General features: G+C 38.0%; 1 long non-coding RNA gene across 1 annotated transcript in view; it reads right to left on the bottom strand.

Annotated features, from left to right (window-relative positions):
- Nucleotides 1-240: 240 nt before the first annotated feature.
- LOC308189736 overlaps nucleotides 241-22,798 on the bottom strand; it is a 63,817-nt gene continuing 41,259 nt past the window's right edge. The window contains exons 2-3 of the long non-coding RNA XR_013946563.1: nucleotides 3,482-3,765; nucleotides 241-924 (exon numbers count right to left, since the gene is read on the bottom strand). This is a non-coding gene — a long non-coding RNA (uncharacterized lncRNA). The remainder of the gene's footprint in view (nucleotides 925-3,481; nucleotides 3,766-22,798) is intronic.

Here is a 22,798-nt window from a genome sequence, read left to right as displayed (position 1 = left end):
AGCTTGGCATTGCTGCAGGGACTCTGCAACACCCCACATCCCTCTTGGAAGAAGGGGCAGCGAGCCAGAGGTTACAGGCTATAGAGCCAACTCTCTTATAGCATTCCTCTTAAAACAGCAAAAAATAAGTTTCCTGAGATAGGAAATTAAAACATCAAATGGGAACCTAATCACCTCAGCAGTTTGAGAAAAGAGCTTAGTACTTTGGCTTTCATTTTATAATTTGAACTTGATGAAAAGGAAGATGAATTACACATCTGTATGACAAGAATCGATCCAGACAGTATAGAGAAGAAAGGGAGTCAGTTTAGTGTTTTTTTTTTTTCAATCTCAATTTTTTCTTTCCTTGTTTGCAGTGACATACCATTTACAATATAAAAGCAAGAACTGACATGCTTAGCTGTAGTAGCATAATGAAAAAGTTTTCTCAGTTCACTTAGCAACTCTTCTAGAACACCGTCATTTATAGAAGATGCTGCAGTACTTCAATTAACACGGCTGGCTGAAATGCATCCCTGAAATAACCACCTCTCTACTAAACACTAAAAAAATAAATGAAAGCTCCTTGTCTTTTCCAAGTAGTTAGGATGTCCAAAGTAAACTATGGGCTGCCAGCAGCTCTTCTCTTAGGATTTTACCCAACTTCATCCTAAGTGTTTGCTTCCTTTTATTCCTAATTCACCCACACAAACTTACACATAATATCAGTTTACAAGCTTGAACAAGCCAGTGATGCACTGATAACTCATCCTGTGGCCAAACACAACATTTGCTCTTCTCTATCTTGCAGCAGACCAAGCTTCCTCATACAGCCATGGCTCCATGTTCAGACTTTTGTTCAACACGCATCTGTAAACTTTGCAGCGATACACCAGAATGATATTGTTGTTTCTGTTCCATTTCTGAGACCTTAAGGAGCAACTGCTGAAATTGTGGGGGGGAAAAAATGAAAATTAAAAAAAAAAAGAAGAAAAAAAAAAGAACATTTTAGAGGACATTTTAGAAAGCCTGAAATGTTCTGACTCATTATATTGTTATTAAATGTAGACTGGCATCTATTAATCCATGGAAAATTGGGACAAATCTCTTGCAATAAGAAAATAGGTGTGGAGGAAATAGCAGCTTTACAAAAATTGAAACCTGTGTTTCTAATTTTCTAACAGGGAGAGCTTATGAGCCTGGTTCCTATAATTAATGTCTACACATACAGTTCCCTGTCCTGAGTCCTATCCAATACAAATATTAGTTTTCCAGGGAGAGAAATCCGTGCTATCTACCACAGCATGAAGGCCAAGCACAGGTGAAGAGTGCCTGCCACATGGATGGTACATGGTAAACAAGACAACTTTGCTTTCTCTCCCATAAGAAACATAGATAATCTTAACAGACTTTTTTTTTTTTTTTTTTAATCTAGGTCAAGAATAGAAAAACAGTGGAGTACTGAACAGATATGGTCTGCAAATTTATTTCATATAACCTATGATATATTTCTTTTCTGACACATATTGTGCCCAGGAAAAGACTATATAACCCCAGCAGAATAGATTATAAATAAATGGATGAAATTGGCCAGTTGATGTAAGTTTGAACATTTCTGCCGTAAAAGGGTTTTTCCTTCTTTCTCCTGCTGCTGTCCTTCCTTCATCTTTCTTCTGTGCTCTCATTACTACTTTCCATTACATTTTTCCTCTCTGTATTTTGAAATCAGAAGCAAATCCAAAGACATTTATTCTCAATTTTTCATTCCCACATTAGAAATGTTTGTGCAAAGTAAATTCTCCCCATATGAAATCAGCTTATTAGCTATAACATTAAACACTGAGTATAATAGTATATCTTTTTAAAGTTCTAAAAACAGTTTTTTTCTTACAACATTCATTTGTCATTGACATTATCCTGGTTACAAAAAGCAAAGTTACTATAAATAAACTAGTCAATATCTTAAAAGGGAACACTATTAGAGCCAGCTATGGAGTCCCTGGATTTTTACCCCTGAGGCTATACAACCATAAGCCCCTTATCAAAGCTGGTATTTTCATGTATTTAATTGACCTGCATGAAACTCCAGAGATCTATTCTACAGCTTGCATTTTTAAAACTTTATGCACTTGTTTGCAAGTAACTAAAAAAGACCCTTTCAGCTACCACAGTCTGGCTGCCAGGGAGAAAATTCATTAAAATTCTCCTGCAGAGACATATATTTATAACATCAGTCAACCAGCAACAGGGTCTAGGTGCAAGGGACTAGATAATAAACCCAAAGGTCTGAGTTCTACCAATATCTTGTTACTTTATGGCTTTGGGCAAATGATTTTGCTCTTTATGTACATCACCTGTGACAGCTTGCTACCAGAGTTTGACTAATACCATATTAAATATTTAAATAATGTTTGGTGTTTAAAGGTTTATTCTAATAGGATGTTTCAGCCTGAGATTTCAAATGCTACTGTAATGCAAACAGTTTAGAGTCAAACTGAAAATACATATAATACATATTTCCTTTCCAACTGTGGGAAAAAAAAAATGCATTTATATTGTATCCAGAGCAACACCCCATCACATTACATGTTAAAAGACTGGCTCTTTAACACCATGATTTATTTAGAGAGGAAGCAAACATTTGGGATAAGCAAACCACTCTTCATAAATATTAACAGTATTAACTATCGGGAGAGAGAAATTTATGGTGCTGTGAGTGAACCTTACTTTAAGGTCAAAGCCCTCCCTCTGGCTATTGCTTGCGAATGTACAAGACAGAGGAGTTGTACACATTTATTTTTTCTACCCTATTTCTTTCTGTCTTTTAAAATTATTTAACCCCTGCCTTAGGCTCAGAACATGCACTTGTGGATCTGTTCACTTTCCAGGTGCTTTCTCCAAGCTTTCCTAATAGGAGGAATTCTCTCTCTGAATTATATGCAAACCATCATTTAAATCTAAAGACAAAACACTGGCTAAGTGATGTCAGTTTTACGATACCGTTTATTACCAGTATATTATTGCAGTTTGAGGCAAGGATTACTCTGCACTTACAGGTAATCCACTCAGATCACTGCTATACCAGATGAGGACAGCACAAGGTTGCACTAATTTAACTATTTTAGTTACAATAAGCTTTTCAGAGCAGAAAACTACAGTGACATTAGCATATGATTTTATTAAGCAAACACATTTCTTACACTGGAATCCCTAAGGTGAAAGACAGGGAACGCAAATTACCTAGCTCATTCAGATATAGGTGACAATGAGAAGCACTGAGCATCTCCTGAGTTTCTCCAAACTCTGCAGAATCACAGTGATTTCACACATCAGCCCTCAGCAATTCAGTTCAGTGGCATTAAAACAGAGTATGAATGGCAACATAGAAATAATGTCATACATTGAAATATGTTCTGGCACATCAAGTGCATTTCTAGAAACCTCTTCCTAAACACGACAGAAATAGTAACTTCATTTTTTTTTTCATCAACGCTAAACTTACCATCTGAGGAATCACACAACGCAGGAGGTAATGGACCCAGGATGTTGGGACACAAATACCCTGAGCAGCTTTCGCCTGTTCCCAGGCACATATCTTTCTAAACTCATCACACAGCCCCTGTGTCCCTCTGGCTAGTGTTACTGAGCTCATCATGGATGAATGCCATGAACATTTGCATAGTTCATGCCCTCAATCACAGAAAAGAACTTAAAACTGAGCAACTAATTTTTACAACCATTCCTGCAAGAGTTGGATACACCGCTCACCAGAAGACCGAACTTCACCTGCAAGAGACAAAGAAACAGAGATTTAGCTTGTACAGAGTACAACACACCAACAAACATAAAGAGCAACTTCCAAGTGGGGTTGGGGAACCAGATGTGAACTGGTAATAACATGTCTCTTCTCTTCATCTTCATGGAAAAAGTGCACCACTTAACAAATTATACCTCTTTCTGCAATATTTTTCAAAAAAAAGTCTGATTTCTTTAATAACTGGGATGACTATGTTTTTCATAGAGTCACTGGAATGCTGTCCCAGCACTAACTCAGCTGTGCAAGCAGACCTCTTACACTGAATAGTTTTTGGGGGGGTTACTTGGAGAAGGGAGCTAAGGGGATAAAGAAAACTAATAGCTCCAGCAGTCCCCTTCAATCATCTCCTAAAAAGGGTCAAAGTGCAGCTGCCCTGAAAAACCCAGGCCAGGTCTAGCCTGAATTCTTCAAATTTGCAGAATTCCAGACACAATTAAGAGACCAGGAATGACAGGGGAAAGCGCTGACCGTGCGCAGTACAAACAGCAATTATCAAAACCATTGCCAAGTTTATATCCCATGGATACACACTTTCTTAAGTGAAACGTTAACGATAAGTGAAGCCGTGCTGTCTAAGAAAAACAAGGCAAGGCAAGGGGTCTCTATGGTGAGGCACGTTTTTTCCCTTTGGCTGCCAAGAGGTGTAGGAGATTCCACAGGGCTGAAGTCATCTGAGCCGAGAGAAGGTCATCAGCATGGGAATGACACCCCTGTTATCACCAGTTTCCAGCCCCAGAGGAAGCAATTGCACCAGCTAAAGAGTTATCTGCACCTTCTCCTAAGCTTTTTTCCTTTTCTCTCACTCCTTCTGTTATCAAAGAAAACACAAACAAAAACCAATTTAGACTAGAAGAATCTTCTTTTTAAAACAAAAAGAAAATCAGCAAAATTTCAAACACCTTATGATTGCTGATGAGAACATAAAGAGAACATTTCCCAGTAGGGGATGAACAGAAATTTTTAATTTAAAGCAAGTAGCAATTTCATGAAAAAAAAAATAAATATATATATATATATATTTCTGGTGCAGACTAAAATGGTCAGAGAATCGTGCAGTACCAGTACCAGTCATACACGTATTGATGTGCAGGAGGCTAGCTGTTACCAGATGGAAGTTTCACTTGAAATTGTCTGGATTCGTATTCCTATATTAAGGTATATGGAGATTATTCACTGAATGCATATGTTGTTGCCAAAGAACTGATTTTCTTAATTGACATAACTACTAGGAGATACACTTTTGCATCTCTACAGGGCTATCGAAAGAACTGTGAAAGGAAAACAAAGGAAATCTCTGAGGTATAGAAAACATCTTCAAGAAGCAGGCTTGAAGGCTTAGCTCACCAAAGAAAAGACTGACAGGTGACACTGCCTGAGCACAGACAACTTGATGGGAAAAAATAGTAGGCTCATTAATTGGACCACACAATCCTCAGTGGTCAGAAGCTGATGCCAGATAAAGTTAAATTAAAAGTAATTGTTTGTTTGGACTTTGTCAAACACCCCCCCCCCCAAAAAAAAAAAAAAAAAAAAAGCTATCAAAGCAAACCTTGCTTAATTTCAGATCAAAAGCCTTTTTGGAAGACATGTTTAAGTTAAACAGGAAGCTCTGTGTTCAACATGGATAACGGGATGAAGTGTAGCAGCTCGTGAAATACAGAGAGCAGACCCCATTATCAGCTTCCAGCTTTAAGCTTCACAAAGCCTGGAATTTTATGCTGGACGTCAGTCATACGCTGCCATCAACAGTTCTTAGGCCTTTCACAAGGCTGCCTGGACCTCTACTTACGTGCCACCCTGCACTGTACATCCCTTGCACAAACCTTTCCTCAGTCTGTGTCAGAGGCAACATGCTAGTTCACTAAAAATCTATTTGAACACATTTAGCAAAGAAATAAAGACAAATAAATTGGCTGTGAACCCTGTGGCTCAGAACCTAATTTTCAAAATATGTGTAAGTTGGTGACATGAAAATCAATTTCCTCTGGAATGTGCTTCTCCTCAGCAAGGGCGATTTCAGTGCCAATGTGTTCTCTCACATCATTGGTTTTGGCTGTGATACTATTAAATGGAAGTGGTAAGACTTTTTTCCCCCCACAATGGATAAAAACCTTCATTTTCTGAAGTCACTGAAGAGGGTTTAAGGTCTGGGGTTTTTAATAGCATTAATATGTGTATTTTGGAAGAAATGAGGCCTGAAATTTTCAATGTAAAAAACAGGGAATATTAGGTTACAGTGATTGAGAAAAGCAGTTAGGAGAAGATTCAGTTAGAGACCTGAAAATGCAATGGCATTAAAACTGAAGTTGTAAGTGCAGTTCTGAAAACCAATAGGCCAGCTACAAAAAAACCCAAACAAACAAACAAACAAAAAACAACACACAAACAGCCATCAGTAGGGTTGCAAGGAGCAGGGTGGAGAGAAAGCAAGCCTCACCCTACCCCAGGCCCCTGCCCCCAGAGGGAGGGGGCACCATGGTGCACGATGTCCCCCTCTCCTGGGGCAAAGAGAAGAGGAGCAGCTGTGGAAGGATGCTGCTCTTCAGACCTGGTCACAACAGGAGAGAATGACAACGTAAAAATTAATTAAAAAAAAAAAAAAGAAAAAGAAACAAAGAAAGAAGAGGGAAATTTAAGGGAAAGGAATATTTGACAAGAAATCTTTCCTATTCTCCCAGAGCCCACAAATCCTGAGGACCACCCTGGATATAAGTGAAAACATACCAAAAAGCAAAGAGAAAATGCTTTTCACAGAGCTGTTACTTTTCACCTCTCGACTTTAGAAATGCCAGGCTGCCATTTTCAGAACTTATATAAGAACATTGTTTTTAGCCTCAATTTCCATTAGTTACAAATCATTTTCTATTACCAATCTATTTTTAAAAATTGTGACAAAAATCAGCTCTCAGAAAACAACATCAGTCATACCCATTCCCAGAGGCAAAATTGTTTCATCCTATTCTAAATCCTGGTTAGTAAACAAATCCATAAATCCATTCTGACAATGTCATCAGAGTAAACATTGGTTGCTTTTTTTTTTTTTTTTTTTTTGGTCAGGAGAAGAAGCAACTTTGGAAGAATGACAGAAGCTTAAATTTAAAGAAGAAAAACTCGAGAGAAAACATGAACTGTTTAGAAAAAAATAAAATAAATTATAAAGAACCCATATCAACCACACTTTTCTGTAGCCAGCAGCTTTTGACCTGGGCCTTTTTGCACCAGGAGTGAAGGTTCTTCCATATGACATATAGAAAAAAAAAAAAAAAGAGAACAAAAAAACCACCTCCCCAACCACCCAACTTTGATGGATTTTTATTTTATTTATTATTTATTTATATGCCAAATCCTACACAGAAAGGCAATCATAATACTTCATACATCTGAGGGGAAAAATCTTAAATGTAGTAGTTTCATTTGGTTGAGAGCAAGGAGGGAGCCGAGGCTATACAACAGTAGGATTCCACCACCTGTGATCATGGAGACACTCTGACAGGATTAAAACACACACTCATCGTACAACTTCTTATATGGAGAGGAGCTACACAACATTTTGCATTCTAAAAGATTTGTGGAAGCCTTTATAAAAGCTTCCTGTTTGAAAATAACAACACCAACACCAAAAACAAACAACAAACAAAACAAAACAAAACAAAAACAACAAAACCACAATGTGGTACAAGAAAAAAAATCTTGAACTAAAGAAATCACCTTTTTTATGACATGAAATTTTGTTGAGGGTTAGGTAGACTAGAAGTTTCACAGGTTTGTCCTTACATGTTTTTCTAGGGAAACTCCAAGTCAAGGAAAACAAATGAAACAGGAACATTTGGAGTACGCCTATACCAGCAAATGGCACAAGGAGATGCTGCCAGACACTGTAATTTGGCTGTGCATATCATGCAGTTCTGGTATAGAGTTGACCTACACCACAGGGAACACTCTCACACTATTTCCAGGCACAATTTAGAAGCTAACATGGGTCCACGGTTAATAGGTGGTCTGCATTTCTGCTTTGGAGGGTAAGAGTGTAATAGTGTGGCTATGAGCTCCTCCACACATATTGGCCTCGGGGCCAGGCACTGGTGTGGCCCTGCTGCATTTACTAGTCTGGAGTAACTGCCAGACCGATGGTCTTGCGACAGCAAAGCCTGCTGTGTGCAGCGCTGCTGGAGTTGCTGTTCATTTAACCAAGAGAAGAGTACGAATGCGGAGTTATGTTCAACTCCTCCACAGGTCCCTCGCAGAGTCCCCGTGGCTCTCACATCTCCTAGGGTGGAAAGTGTAGGATGGAAGAGGAAGCAGGAGAAAGCTTGATTCCCTGGTCAGTACCCATGGACCCCACACATAGCCCAAACCACCCTTGGCCAGCTGTCGGCCAACTTTGCTGCTCCCCTTACACCAAGCGGCAGAAATCACAACAGGAGTTACTCACTCACAGCTTAAATAAAAATTGTTATGAATGCTAGGGGGCTGATTATAGTCGGACAGCACACATTTTCCTTTTACTTTTTATACTACTGTTGGAAATTATGCACCAACTTTCTTTATTAAATTTATGTTATTTTGGTTGACAAAGCAAATGCCTGTGAAAGCTATGAAATGCCACATTGAGATTTCTATGCAAACATTATACATCTAAATCTCTGATGTAAATTTCCTCCTAAACCAGTTTTTCTTTCCCTCTTAATTCCTCACTGCCAAATAAATGTATTTCCAGCTGTATCTGTGGGAAACAAATAGTGTCATGCAATGGCCAGCTAGGAAATGCACACCTGTCATAAACTAAAGAGCATCTGAGGGGATATATTGTATTCCATTCCCAACTTACCAAGAAAGGATACAATGGAAAAAATGGATTGGTGTCAACTACCAGATGTTTTCAAGCCTCTCTAATTAGGTAAAAATTAAACAACTGCTATGTTCTATATTATAGATATTTTGCAGATGTGTAATTCACATAAACATACAGAGTCTGATTTTCATTTACATTGAGGCCTCTTTACACTGCTTTGGCATCATAACATCCCTTAATATTGGTATAAGTTATTTACATGCATTTTAAGTTCCTTTTATACTAAAAGGGTATAATAATCAATTTCACATAAACATAGGAAGATCAGCCCCATCATATGTTGTGGAAGACTTTAGCAAGGAGTCTTGAGTGGCAATGAAAAGAAAAAGAAGTCTTATTCTGCTTTAATATTTACATTTCATGTAGAACAAATCTGCTGAGTATGAATTAGATTCAGTGCATCTGAACTGTGCATCTTTGCAAATGTCACTGCATATTTAATGTAACTGTGATTAATTTGCTCATGAAGAACACAAAATGTTGAGCTATGTTTTCTTTACCCACTCATCCCTTTTCCTCAGGCTCTGCACAAACCCACTTGACAAGCCCCACGCTGCAAACATTTCCAGAAAAAAAAAAAAAAAGAAAAAAGAAAAAAGAAAAAAGAAGTCCTGCACATACCCAAAACAACAGCACTTACTCATCTTCTAGATTAAAATGAGAAAAATTATCATTAGGTAAGGTAAAAGAGTAAAACTTTAGCAAAATAATTAAGACTGAACTACATGAACTACTTCATTCTGCTCCTAACAAAGATGAAGGAAAAAATAAATAAATTTCCTTGTCCTTTCATAACAAGAAAGCTGTTTTAGCTAGCTCTTTACAGCGACTCACAGAGAAAGTTCCACAAGATCAAGTATACTTTGAGAAATACATGTGTCTGCTTACAGAAAATGAACATAATATATTTGTACCTTCACCCCAAGTAATAATTACCAGAACTCTCCACAGTTAAATACATATTCCTAACCCAAATAATTCAGTATTTTTGAAAACAAAGAATATCTGTTATACAATGAAATAAAAACAGCAACCATGATTGACAACACTCATCAGCATCTGTCTCCAATGGTATCAGTTAAGCTTTTCTCATACACTTCAGTCTTGGGTGTCTATGCCAGTGCTGTGACAACAACACAGTCCCTCCAATATGGACGAAAAGCCTGATGTACCATATGCTTAAAAGAGAGAATGCCTGGACTGAAAATTATTATTATTACAGAAGATTAGACAAACATACATTCACAGTGTATCATTTTGCACTTGGAGAAGACTGAAGCATGGTTATTAATGGATTTGATTTCTTTCTCAGCATTCAGGAATCATTAGTTATCTTTTGGCCATCTGGTCTAATTTTTAATTCTTTTTTTTTTTTTTGAGATGGGCAGGCATACTGTGTGCTTATAGCAACCATCTCTTTTTTATTAGTATAGGCAGTATCTGTCTAAATGACAGTGCACGGGTTGAAAGCATTTGTCCAAAAATCTAACATGAGAGCAAGCAACAACCCTGATTAAAATGTTGCATTTGTTTTGCTCTGTCATAAAATGCTCAGATAAAAGGAATATGAAAGTGAGTGCTCGTCTAAACTGCATGTTCAGCTACATTTGGAAGAGAGTTTTGTGAGCTGCAGAGCAGTCTGGTCTGGATTTCTTGTTTCATTTCATGTTCCCTCTGTGAATAAATTCAAAATTACAAGAAGGGAATAGATTTTAACACACTTCAGTCTGTGTGTAGTACGAGGATGAAGGCTGTCACCTGTTCATGAGCAGCATGTGCAGAAATACGGGCTGACAGGCCAAAGAGAGCCCAGGAGACATCAGCAGTTGGGCTACAAACTCTATTCCAGTAATCCAGGATACCGAGTAATGTGCACGTTAGTTTAGGAATCATTTATATCTCCTTTTCTGTTTCAAGTAGTCTAAGCTGCAGGACCTGCTAACACATCTAAAGAATGACTCTTCCCTTCTTTTCTTCATTTCAGTCTCCTTGTCAACCAGTGTTCTCAGTACTTTAGATTTCCAACTTCTCTAGGTCTTCTTTGTTTGCCAGTTCTCTCTCCATTTCTCCATTCTTACCCAGCATTTTCTTTAAGATTTTGTTCTACCAGTTATTAGCCTTCTTCTTGCTTCAAATCACCTTTCTTCCCTGCTGCTATGAGGATGCTTTCACCTCATGATGCAGTGTTATCCAGATGCACGTGAGCAGGCTCTGGACAGGTCAGCCTGTGTCTAGATGTATTACCATGCATTACCAGAGTTTGTTTTATCTGCTAGCTACACCCCAGCAAACTGTTTGTATAGCTCTGCTGCTGGTAGTTTCCACGCTTGATGTTTTGATGTTTCAGGCTGTTCATGCTGAATGGACCTGCCTCAAGCGATCAGACCAGGGATCATTCACGTATCTTCTTGAAACACTAAACCCTCCCAAATCACCCAGGCTTAAAAAAACTGCAAGAGTACAATGCAGGCTGAAGTCACAGAATCAATACAAAATACATGGGCATCCTTTCCTGTACATCTTACTCTCTACAATACCAGTAGTTCGATACTGGTAACTAGCAGGCTGTATTCATCACAACCACTTTTTGCTCAATATATGCATTTACAAGGGCACGAGCCTGACAGCTGCATGTCTCTTCACCTTTCGGCAGAGCCCAGCAGTTGGCTAGGATGTGCTGCTGGTATCTTGCCTTGGTAGATGTGGTCAAGGGGGTCATGGGGAGGTGGGAAAGGGACTGCTGTGCCCCTATCCACTGAAGGAAGCCCATGGAGTACCACCACCTCCCAGGCTCTAAAATGATGTTTCCAGCCCCAGCTCAACTTCTGGCCCACCTCAGTGTCCCAAGGCCTGTATGAAGATAGCAAGCTGCTGCGAGAGGAGTCCAAGCTGAAATACACAGCTCCTTCACATAAAGCGTGAACACTTGCCTTCATTTTCCACTTGCTCAGCAAAGCTACGTGCGTGTGAACCTGGCAGACACAGGAATGACTGGCCTGGAGCTGCTGGAAGCTCCTCACAAGCCCATGCATCAACAAATGGGTCTGGGAAATATCAGTAGGGCTGTATGGGATGGGAAACAGGGCAATCTCAATGGGTTTTCAAGGAGATGAAAGGAAGTTTACCAGCAGTGGTGAATAGTGGTGACAGAGACCTCTGTCTCTCTCTCCTGTCTGGAAGCCCACCCATCCAACAAAATATTCCCCTTTACTCCAACACAGGGACATCCCTCTCTTCCCTCTATTGCCAGACAGGCCTTTGCACCTTCAGTTGCCTGTCTTTACTCCACAAATGCATTAGATATCCTGACTCTTTAGGCAATCACATAGGTTACACAGCCCTGTGGCTTCACGTCTATGTACTCCTTTTCCCAGCAGCTCACCGAGTCCCCAGCCACCTACCCCTTTGGAGCCCCCTCACTTGGACCAAAAGTGCTGTTGGAGGAACCCAGCTTCTAAGATGCAGCATAACAACAAAGGTATTTGCAAATGGGTTTAAATACACCTGGTCCTTTAATTAGTTCCTAGCACAGATATCCAGTGCAGCTGAGTGGATAGTGGGAAGCCGGAACCAAAGAATTCCTTTGCCCAATACGAGCACCAAACACAATATATCACCAAACCTCAGCTGTCTTAAAGGCTTCCCTTCCTAAACACATCCTGGGCCTCATAAAACAAAAAGAGTCATTAGACCATGGGCCTCACCTTAAGGAAGTCTACTATTGTCCTGTAATCTCTCTCTTTCTCTCTTTTTTTTTTTTTTCTTATCTCTGAGGAAAAAGCATGTCTAGAGAAACCCCTGCCTAAGTCAGTCCATGCAGCCCTATCTGCTTTACCCCTACATGTGCCTCCTGAAGAGTTAAACTGTAAACAAGCCAGCCAGCTCCCACTTCAGTAAAATTCAAAGAAAGCCTTTGTCAATCTGTATAGGGAATCTAAAGAGTGAGAGCAAAGAACATGGACTACAGTACTTAGAATAGAGAATGAAATGGTTCTCTCTGTCTCTTTTTTCTTTTTTTTTTTTTAAGAAAAGAGCAGTCCAGTTCTGACTACAGCAATATTTTTATTCTGAATATTATCATTCCTACTGCAAAGAAGGAGCAGATGGAATTTCTGCTCATGACTGTAAAGCAATTCAGCACACTCATTGCCTGGGTCAATACTGAATTCCTGAGCTTCAATGATATCGGTAAGTTAGGCTCTCTCTTCAAAACCGAGGTATTTCATGATGTGTGTAAAGCTGAATGTTTGAAATTAAGCATTCAACTGCAAAGAAGAGAGGGATTTTGGAATTTGGTTTGTGATTATAAGCACTTTTCTATTGGATGGTCAATTATCACACATCGCCTTCCAAGCAAAATAGATCATTAATCTTTTGGCACAAACATTTATCTTCATCCTAGCAATACTATGCCTAATAAGAAAAACAAACAAACAAACAAACAACTAGAACCTCTGTTACCAAATTATACAGAAGAAACAAGTACAAAGATTTAACAAAGACTGTCTTACTTAAGATTGTTCAAAATGACAAAAGTGGATATATAGTTAACATAAGCAATGTTTGACATTTCTAATCAATCTACACAATGAAAGTATGTTCTTTGTAAAAGGCTTCTTGAAATCTTCAAAAAGCAAGTTTATCATGCATGGAACAAGAAGCACAGGGGTTTAAATTGAAGCAAATAAGGTTCAGGTTAGATAGTAGGTACATGAAGCACTAATGAAAGATTGCCGAAGGAAGCTCAGAGACCCCCATCACTGTAATTCTCAAGAACAGGTTAGATAAATTTGGCAAGATTATATAGTATGTTCATTCAGCCTTCCATGGCTCAGGAAGGAAAAAATATTTTGTTCACTTCAGATCACTGAGCTGTGTTATCATAGCTGTGTATTAATTTTTAATCATACAGTTTGCTACCTAGCACTTAAGAAACATACAGTATCTATTTGCATTTATGCAGCTTCCTTACCTCATCTGACACATCAGAAAAGAACAAAAAAAAAAAAAAGAAAAAAGAAAAAAAAAAAACAGAAAAATCATCTCATTTAACAAATGTATGGCAAGCCAAAGATTCAGGAGTTTCAGCTCCCAGTGCCATACTCAATAATCAGATGTAATAGTCCTTCATAATGGGCAAAGCAGGACTAGGTTGGGTTCTGGAGGCATTAACTCAGAATTTCCTTCCTATGGTTGGTTTGTTTCAAACAAAATATCATTTAAAGAAAGCTTTATTTGTTTTGCCTATAGCAGCTGAACTTGCACAGCCATTCCCTCTGCCATCATCCTGACATCATAAAAGAAATATCAAGAGACTTCTACTGACAGCTTCATGAGCTGACTGTGATTATGCGACATGTCCCAAGGAATGGAGCAAGGAAATGGAGAATTCAGATTTTACAAGAAAACTTTGAGAAAAAAAAAAAAAAACAAACAAAAAACCTCTTTAAGGGAATTGAGCAACGGTAGCATCTTAACTGATTCAAAATATATTATTCAGATTTTACAAAACACACTCATTAAACTGCCTGATATCAAGTAGTTATTAAGTAAAATATTTTCCTTTACCTATCCTATATTTCCAATTACTTTTTCTTAAAAAAAAAAAAAAAGACAAGCAAAATTTGACATGCTTTGATTTTCATACAGAATTGCACTAGAAGCCCACCTAGCTGCATTTAAAAAAAAAAAGAAAAAAAGAAAGAAAACACCCCACTTTCAATGCATGAAGTTCTTGGGAATGATTTGGCATTTCAAGAATCATATTTGATAGATGAATTATGAGTTATGGTAAAGCATACTAGAAACAAAACAGATATCTGACAATGGATGGTGGAAAGGTAATGAACTTGCAGACAAAAAGCTTTGAAAGCGAAAATTAAAATAGTGAGAATTGAATAGCTATTGACAGGACAGATGGAAAGTTCAGCTATAAGATAAAGTGAACCTGAAATATTTAGACAAGTAATAGATGTGTGAATTGAAGGCATGGAAACAATCTTCCCTGCTTCACCAACAATGTCAGTTTAGAGTCCTTTGTGACTGTGTACATTCTAGGAGTACTTTCCTGAAGAGTAGTTTGCTGAACTGAATGCTGTATGGATAAAAAACTCAACGTTTAGTACATTATTAGAAAATTGAATTTCTTGGATCTGTCTCTTTGGCTACATTTGCCAGGAGTCATAATGCACTAGAAAAACTAATTTGAAAATTAAGGAACATTTAACTGACAATAACATAGTTTTCCATTTCATTTATAAAAATTTTAAGATATTTCTAGGTTTGCTGATGATTTTTTTTTTAATTTCATCATTATTATCATATACTACACATATTAACATGCACAATATATTGTTTTGTACACATGGTACTGTGCTATATGTTTCAACTCCTACCTTCAGGAGTTTTCTCTATAAGCACTAGGTAATGAGTTAATCCAAAATGTATCTGAACTTGCACATTTGAGATTTAAGAAAAAAAAATAATTACCTCTACTTTAAGCTGTATTTAATCTAAGAGTGACACTAGAGGATGTTCCTATGAGTACAGGAATGGTCTGAGTAGAAGCTGTGGTCCAAATCTCTACAAGGGCCATCTCAGACCTTACAAGTTTTGGCTCTTGGGCTACACCTGCCAAGGCTGAGTTAGGTACTTAGGGACAAAAGTAAAGAGGAAAAACTGATGCTCAGAAACAATATTCACACAGCCAACACACTGAATTTCTTAAGTCCCATTCATATATGGGTCCCTTGTTTGAAGCTCCAACAGCGACTGAGCTCCCCCAGAACATGCCTTTGAGCATGGGAATCTGGATTTATCCCTTAAAAATATTGTTATCATTGTAATAAAGACAGCAGTAGTGGTGCCTATCCCTTTGTACTGCAGAACATGGTTAGAACATTTCTCCATTTGAGCTGTTTTAAGACACATCTCACATTTTGCCAAGCAGCTGTAACCAGACATTCCTCAGCTGGGAGAGAGAGACAGACTGACCGATCAAACACTTTCCATCCCTCATGTGGACAAGGATAAAAGGCATGTATCGGGCAAGGGGACACCAAAGAAAAGAGCCCAGCGTGGTTCTGCAGCACAGAAGCAAGGGGATTAACCTTTGATGGGGAGGAGTTTTGAATCCCAAACCCACTTGCAGAAACTGTTTACATATTTTAATCTAATAATTTGCTAATTCAAAGCACACAAGCAGTCCCAAAGTGCAGAGAAACCCAATTAAATGAGTTGAATAGTGAGCACCAGAGCCCACGAACTACTTTACTTGCCTTTACTTGTTCCGTTTGACAATCTATTCTGGCGTGTTTGCATATACAGATTATCTGACAACATGTAGGTGCTGGCTTGAATAAGCAGGAGTGAGACGATCAGAAAGACTTAACATATCATAAATATGTGGGGCCACTTTTCAGGAAATTATCCTGAGAAGGATTCTTCTCATGAGTCACTGAGACAGTAAGCTAGGAATTGCACACATGAAAATAAAGCACTCTAAAAGAACAAGAACAGATAAAGAACATCACTGCAAAATATTTCTCTTCACTTTTTTCTTCTTTCCCATGCCATCACTAATAGATGAACATATAAAGCTCTCGGCTCTCATAAATTTCAGCAAAGGTTGTATATTTTATCAAAAAGAACAATAAAAACAAAAATGTATTTCAATAGCATTCAGATATTCTAACCAATAAAGATTTGTACCAATACATATCCAAAATAGATCCTAGTGACTAAAAGCTGTATTACAGTTCATGCCAGTTTAGTCATAAGAAAAGAAATGGAGATATCTGGGGGTAGTGGAAAGAAATTAATTGTTCACCTTGTTCCACAGACAGGTGGAAGATGAAATAGTTATAAAGTGTGTTTCTCCTCACTTTGTACTCTTATGAATAAACTGTGTCTGTGTTAGTCTCCTCCTTTACCACCACCAGTGGCAATCACAGCAATGATACCAGGTTAGAGAGCTCTTCAACCTTATGAACAGTGGCTCGTGAAGAGGCAAGTGACCAGCTGAAGGGCAGAACAAAGGACGTGGTAATTCTGAAACCCAGTCTGTGATATATGGCATTTCCTTTGGCTCTAATGAGAAAGGGAGAACAAGAAACTAGCGTATCAGTTTGTCAGCATGATCCTCTAATAAACTTGACTGCATCTGATCTATAGCAGAATTTTGACCTAGCGTTGTGCTTTCTATCAGAAAGCCCCAAAGAAGCATGGAAGAAACATCAAATTCAAGTATGGAAACTTGAAGTCTGAGCTGAAACAATGCAAACTATTTTTCATAAAAGACAGTGGAGGAACCTACGAGGAAAGAAAACCAAGTGGCAGTGGAGAGCTGTTTCAGCAGCAGCAACAGGATACAGGCACCGAAATCCTGTATTTAAGAAAGAAAAACAGAAGTACTACAAAGACATGGCTAGAAGCCTAGAGCAGCAGATCTCAGTTTTTTGGTAAACTGTTTCACCTCAGCGAGGCTCTGAAAGCTGTAGGATCCTATCCCTTGCATCTCCCTTTTTTACCCAGGACTCCTGTGCGGCTGCCTCTCCTTCATCAGCCATTACCTGAACGACCCTGATAGCCTTCTTTGACCTTCCACACTCCCTATGCTATGGTTGCAGCCAACTCTTCATCAGTCTCATGGTCAGAAGCACTGAAACAGCTTACGCACTTGCTGAACTTATCCCAAGCCATGTGGGTAGCTCTGCATCATATTTTTCAGCAGTGCCAGTTTCCTTAGCAGTGAGATTGCTATTTCAACTTGCGCACAAGACTGAATCAGGTACACCACTGTATTCAGCACATGGATAAGCACATTTTCATGTCAAAATGACTGAGAAAACTAGTTTCATTTGCTTGATTTAAAGTGTAAGCAGGTCTTGTAACCGTGTAACAGCAATTTTGTGTAGAAATGTATGCTGATACCTGATTATGAAGTTAATAGGATTTTCTCAGAGTTGTTCAACTCATAGATTCAATATATAAATTTTCTGTTGTCTGCACTACCGAGGGTAATAAATTATCACAATCATTTTCCTATTGTGTAAAATCTTCCCTTCCTCCCTACCCCCGGGACACTTTACTTAACATATCAATTGATTGCTCATATATGGTCTGTAACTAGAAAACCCTCCCAAGGCCAAAGCAGAAAGAGGGAAACCAGACGGCATTGAATTTTAAAAGACCTATATATGTGTATGTGTATGGTTCTGCTTAGTGAGACCTTCAAAACAACAACTTGCTAAAATGAGTTCTTTTTATAATGTAACACCTGATAATACATCCAGTCAAATGCCTGCTGATGGCTACAGTCAAACATTGAAATGTAAGACCTGGAGTCTTGTCTCACAGGCTCCAGGCTTAATTCTGCTATAGAACGCATTGGATAATTTGGTACCTGTAGCTCTTGACACCTCAGTTTTCCAATCTGTAAAACTGATACTTAGATCTAGCTAATGTGAAGTATTTTGAGGTCTAGCGATGCACATGCCATGGAAAAGCTCATATTACCTTGCACTAATTTTAAATGGGAAGTGTATCTAACTCACTAATTCTCTGTAATTCTCTGTGGTGGGTTCGTTGGTTGGTTGGATGCTATTTTGGTTTGGAGGTGTGGAGTACCAGGGTCAACAGTAGACATGGGATGTCTAAGACCTGACCTGGTAGGAAGCAGCCACAGGCCCTAAAGAGAGATTTTATGTGATGCAAGCAATGAAACCAGTTTCAGTTTACATGTATGTAAGGTTGCCCTACCCGTGCATGAAAAGCAGGTTATATCAGATTTTCTGAGCAAAGTAGGGATTAACTGCACAGACCCTAGCTCACCGTGCACACTGTGGAGGTGCAAGCAGGGGCTGATGGTGGCTTCACAACTCTTAAGACGAGGACTGCTAAGTGTTGTTTCCCACTTCACCCTTTCCCTTTGGGTTGTCCCTGACTGCAGTCCACAATAGTCAAGGGAAGGAATAACAAGGAAACTTCCATGGAGGGAATGCGTTTTACATAAATGCTTCCATAGGCCTGACTACTGTTTCCTGAGAAAGGAAACTCCATTCATCAAGTTTGTAATAAACTGACATCTCATCAGCAGGGGAAACAAGAGGAAGGCACTTGTGAAGGCAGAAATCTGTCCCTTTACATATATGAACTGTTTTCCTTTGCATGCCTAATCTGTGAGGTGACTACAGTTTTACCCACTAGTGCTATAATACTCACATGGGAAACATTAAGTTAAATATTACAAAATTAAAGTGTAAAAGTTATTGGAAACTAGAGCTGAGCAAAATATTAGAATTTTCATCCTGGGGGAAATTCTAATATTTCAACGTTTGTTTTCTTCCAAAATTAGGATGGAAATGTTAAAATACCTCTTTTTTTTCCTAGAATGAACATGTTCTCAGCCACTTTGACATTAAACTGAATTTGACAAAGGTGTTACAACATCTCCTGGGAATTGTTGTTAAGGTACCTTGTACTTAGAATTGTGTTAACAAGCGATATTTTAGTTGGGTTATTGAAACAAAACCTTAAAGAATGACTGGGGTCAGGCAGAACATTTATTTCATCCTTTTCTTTCTTCAGGTTATTTAACCCTTTCATTTCCTTTAGGAAGGAAAAAAAATGTTCTACTCTGAAAGAGAAACAAGTTTCAAAATAGAAAAGTCAAACCATTCCATTTTTAAGGCATTCAATAAAGCGTTCTGGATTTTGCGTCTAATCCTTAAAATGTGACTTTTTGTTTAAACTTCAAAATGAGAAAATTAATCTTGGTTCTCATGTTGTTCCCTAAACTCATCATTAATATGGATTAGTTCAGTAAATAGTTTCAACTCAATTCTGTAACTGAATTTTATCAAGCATATCAAGAAAAAAATAATCACAGAAAAAATCCATTTCTGCTTTTATCGTCTTCGTTCTTCATAAGTTTCCTGGTTTGACTACATGACTCCATACTTGATTTTCAGTCTAGAAAGTTGAAATGACCTTGCCCCTTTCAACACTAGCAAGCAGCATCCTGAGAGCTTATTATTTTTGTCTCTTTGAGAGGAATATTTCTTTTATCCTGACATTGTGTGGCTGGATGCTGCATCCTGGGTAGATCACTGTTCTCCTAAGAGCATTGCTGGTATGTTGGCTACAATCTGTTGACTTCCTGAGTGGAGGAAGTAAGAGAAGAATGGAAAAATCTCAGAAAAATGTCCTAATAGAGGTGAAAAGGTATCTCAGTGCAATTAAATGCACACCAAGGCACTTGAGAAGCAAAAAGAGGGGTCCCCACTGTTCAGATTCTCTGTGCAGATTTAATCAGACTAGAATTTTTGCACTTACAGATCATTCATTGATCTTCTGATGTTAGTTTATTTGGCTGGTATTTTCGAGACATCTGAGGTCTCAGGCCCTATTTATTTAATAATAAAAAATAAAAAAAAATAAAAAAAAGGTCCTGAGACCTCAGATGTTTATATATACACTTTTTTTTTTTTTTAAATCCCTGTTCATATTTTTGCTGTTCTCATACAAAGGCTAAAGGTTACAGTTTTAGTTTAAGCATAATATTTTCATGGTTCATAAGAAAATCTGTATTAGTTTACATTTTTGGCAACTTTCATTATACCCTAGTGATTCCTAGAAGTCCTTGTACTTTCCTGCTGGTGAGAGATACTTTCCATAAAATAACACAGTATAAAAATAGCAATTATTAACTCACTGTGATGTATTTTGTTAAGGTGTGGAGAGCATATTCAAAGGACTATATTTATTTGGTGTCCAGTTTTGTGTCCATATTTTCCCATTTAAAATTACTAAATTGCAAAATGTACATTTTAACCGGTATTAGAAGTTTGACTAATGAAAAAGACAGGAGTTAATCCTAGTGAGTTGTTACATTTCCATAGCTCTCATGTCTTACAGGTTAGCTGAGAGAGGATTTTAGAGGGTCTGTGCACTGCAGAAGGGTTATATTTTGAAAATAAATTGATGTTATTTCAGAAACTCCAGTCCTCTACATTGATATTATCAAGGTTGGTACCCACATGAAGTATTTCTGAGTCTAATGAAAATGTATTTTCAGCATACTGATGCAAAAGTACTTTTAATATATTTTCTTCCAAAGGATCCCTGAGTTGTCACAAATGTGTAGATTCAGTAAATTCTAAATAATGTACATAGGAAGACAGGACCACACACATGCATAGTGCTGCTCACATGCAGGCACAAACAATACTGAACATATTGCCTACAGAAAGTCCAGTCTTGCTCTACTTACCAATGTGATCCATGAAGCTTCTGAGCCTCTGAGACCATACAACCCTGGCAGTTTTCATCAAATTTCATCAACCTCCCCACATGTTTATCCTTAGACTTTTAATATAAAACACTACAAAATAGGGTACACTTCTACCAATCATCTATGGATCATTAATCATTGATCAATGAGTCTCTTTTTGAGGGTGGTGTGAGGTACAATCTGGAAGATGCCTAATACATGCATGAAAGATTCGTCCACCGGAAAAGGTTAGCCACTGATACAGTGAGGTTAAACTGATGAGTCAGTTTTCACCCAGACTCTTCAAGTTTAAGACTCTGATATTATGGGTGAAGCACGATCCAGCCTAAATTAAGGGAATTATTCCTCAAAGCTAACTTTTGGTTCTGCGTCCCTGTGCTGACTGTAAGTACAGACACAGAAGAAAAACATTTAGAATCACAGAATTTTTTAGGTTGGAAAAGAACTCTAAGATCATCAAGTCCAACAGTTAATTTGTTCACAACAGGTGCCTATCTTTATGTCCTTGAATCACGCTGAGGATGAGTTGCTGCCATGAGCCTTCTTAGGCAAAAGGTGCTTCTTGCAAAAAAAATCTTTATGTCTTGTTGCATAGTACTTGTGCAGGACCATACATGTCCACATTCTGCGTGAATCTGTGGGAAGACTACAGCATTGTAGATGGGCTAGCAGTGCTATTTAATATTTATAAATGTATTTTTGTCTTTTTGTAGAATTCTCCTCTTTGGGTAGCTGGGCAATAAAAAAGCTTGTTACTGCTTTTATAATCTTGCAGGTATTATTTCTTCTACCAAGTCTCTTTTGAATGCCCATACCAAATCTACGTATTCTAAGATTGGAACCTATTAATGAATTTTCAGTATGCATTTAAAAACAAACAAACAGAAAACAACAAAACACACAACTAAGAATGTTTACAATTTATGTCTGTCTACAACTCTTTTTGACTAGCAGAAGCCCACACTCACTCCTGAAACAAAAAGACATAACAGGAATAGATAGCTCTAGTAGCATGAGAAGTGTATTTTACACATCTATACCCTAATAACGTTTTATATTGCACCAAATAAATGTTGAATGTTGATCAATTTTCTGTACCTATTTAGCTCAGAAAACTTTCTAATAATTTCTTAAACTGTTTGAAAAGATGTCTACCAAAAATGATCTCCAGAGACATCTAAAGTAACTTGTAACCTCAAAATAAAAAGCAAAGCCATGAGCAAAAATATGGAGCAAAAGGCAATAGTGGTAAATTTTCACATAAAAATTTCACCCAGAGATTCAAAGCAAGTAGTATGATATCTATTTCACAGATGGAGAAAGGCATATGCAGGAAGAAGGAACATCAACCCAGACACTTACATTTTTTATTTCCTTTCCCCAGGCTTTCATCCTGGATGTGTACTTCAATTTGTAGCTGTAAACGCTATGTAACAGTGTACAGTAAAGTCAAATATTAATGCAGATTAAACAGTGCAAACAATGAAGATTATGAAAGGAAGCTCTACATTAAACTGTGCAAGAGAACACAGCAGGAGATAAGCTTTAAAGGAAGCTTTGATTATGAGCAGGATAACATTATGAGGAAAATTATAAGGCAAACGCTGTGAATTAACGCAGTACATTTAACAAGAGCTCTGAAAGGCTGCCCCTACCTTAGTATTTTCACCAGTGAGTGAAATAACAAAAACCAACCTCCATGCTTGGCAGAAAAACATCTCTTACCTTCCTACCAAAAGATTTTTACATGTTTCCTTAGTAATAGTAGTGGCACGTGTTCATCATAGACTATGCAATTTTCCTGAGTAAAAGCCCAGATAAAGTCAATAGCCTCATCATAGTGAAAAAGAATAAATAA

This window comes from Anser brachyrhynchus (genome assembly GCF_964034855.1).
Source record: "Anser brachyrhynchus genome assembly, chromosome: 1".
NCBI lineage: Eukaryota > Metazoa > Chordata > Aves > Anseriformes > Anatidae > Anser > Anser brachyrhynchus.
Note: the sequence above shows the minus strand (reverse complement) of the source record. Positions and strands in the feature narration are given on the sequence as shown.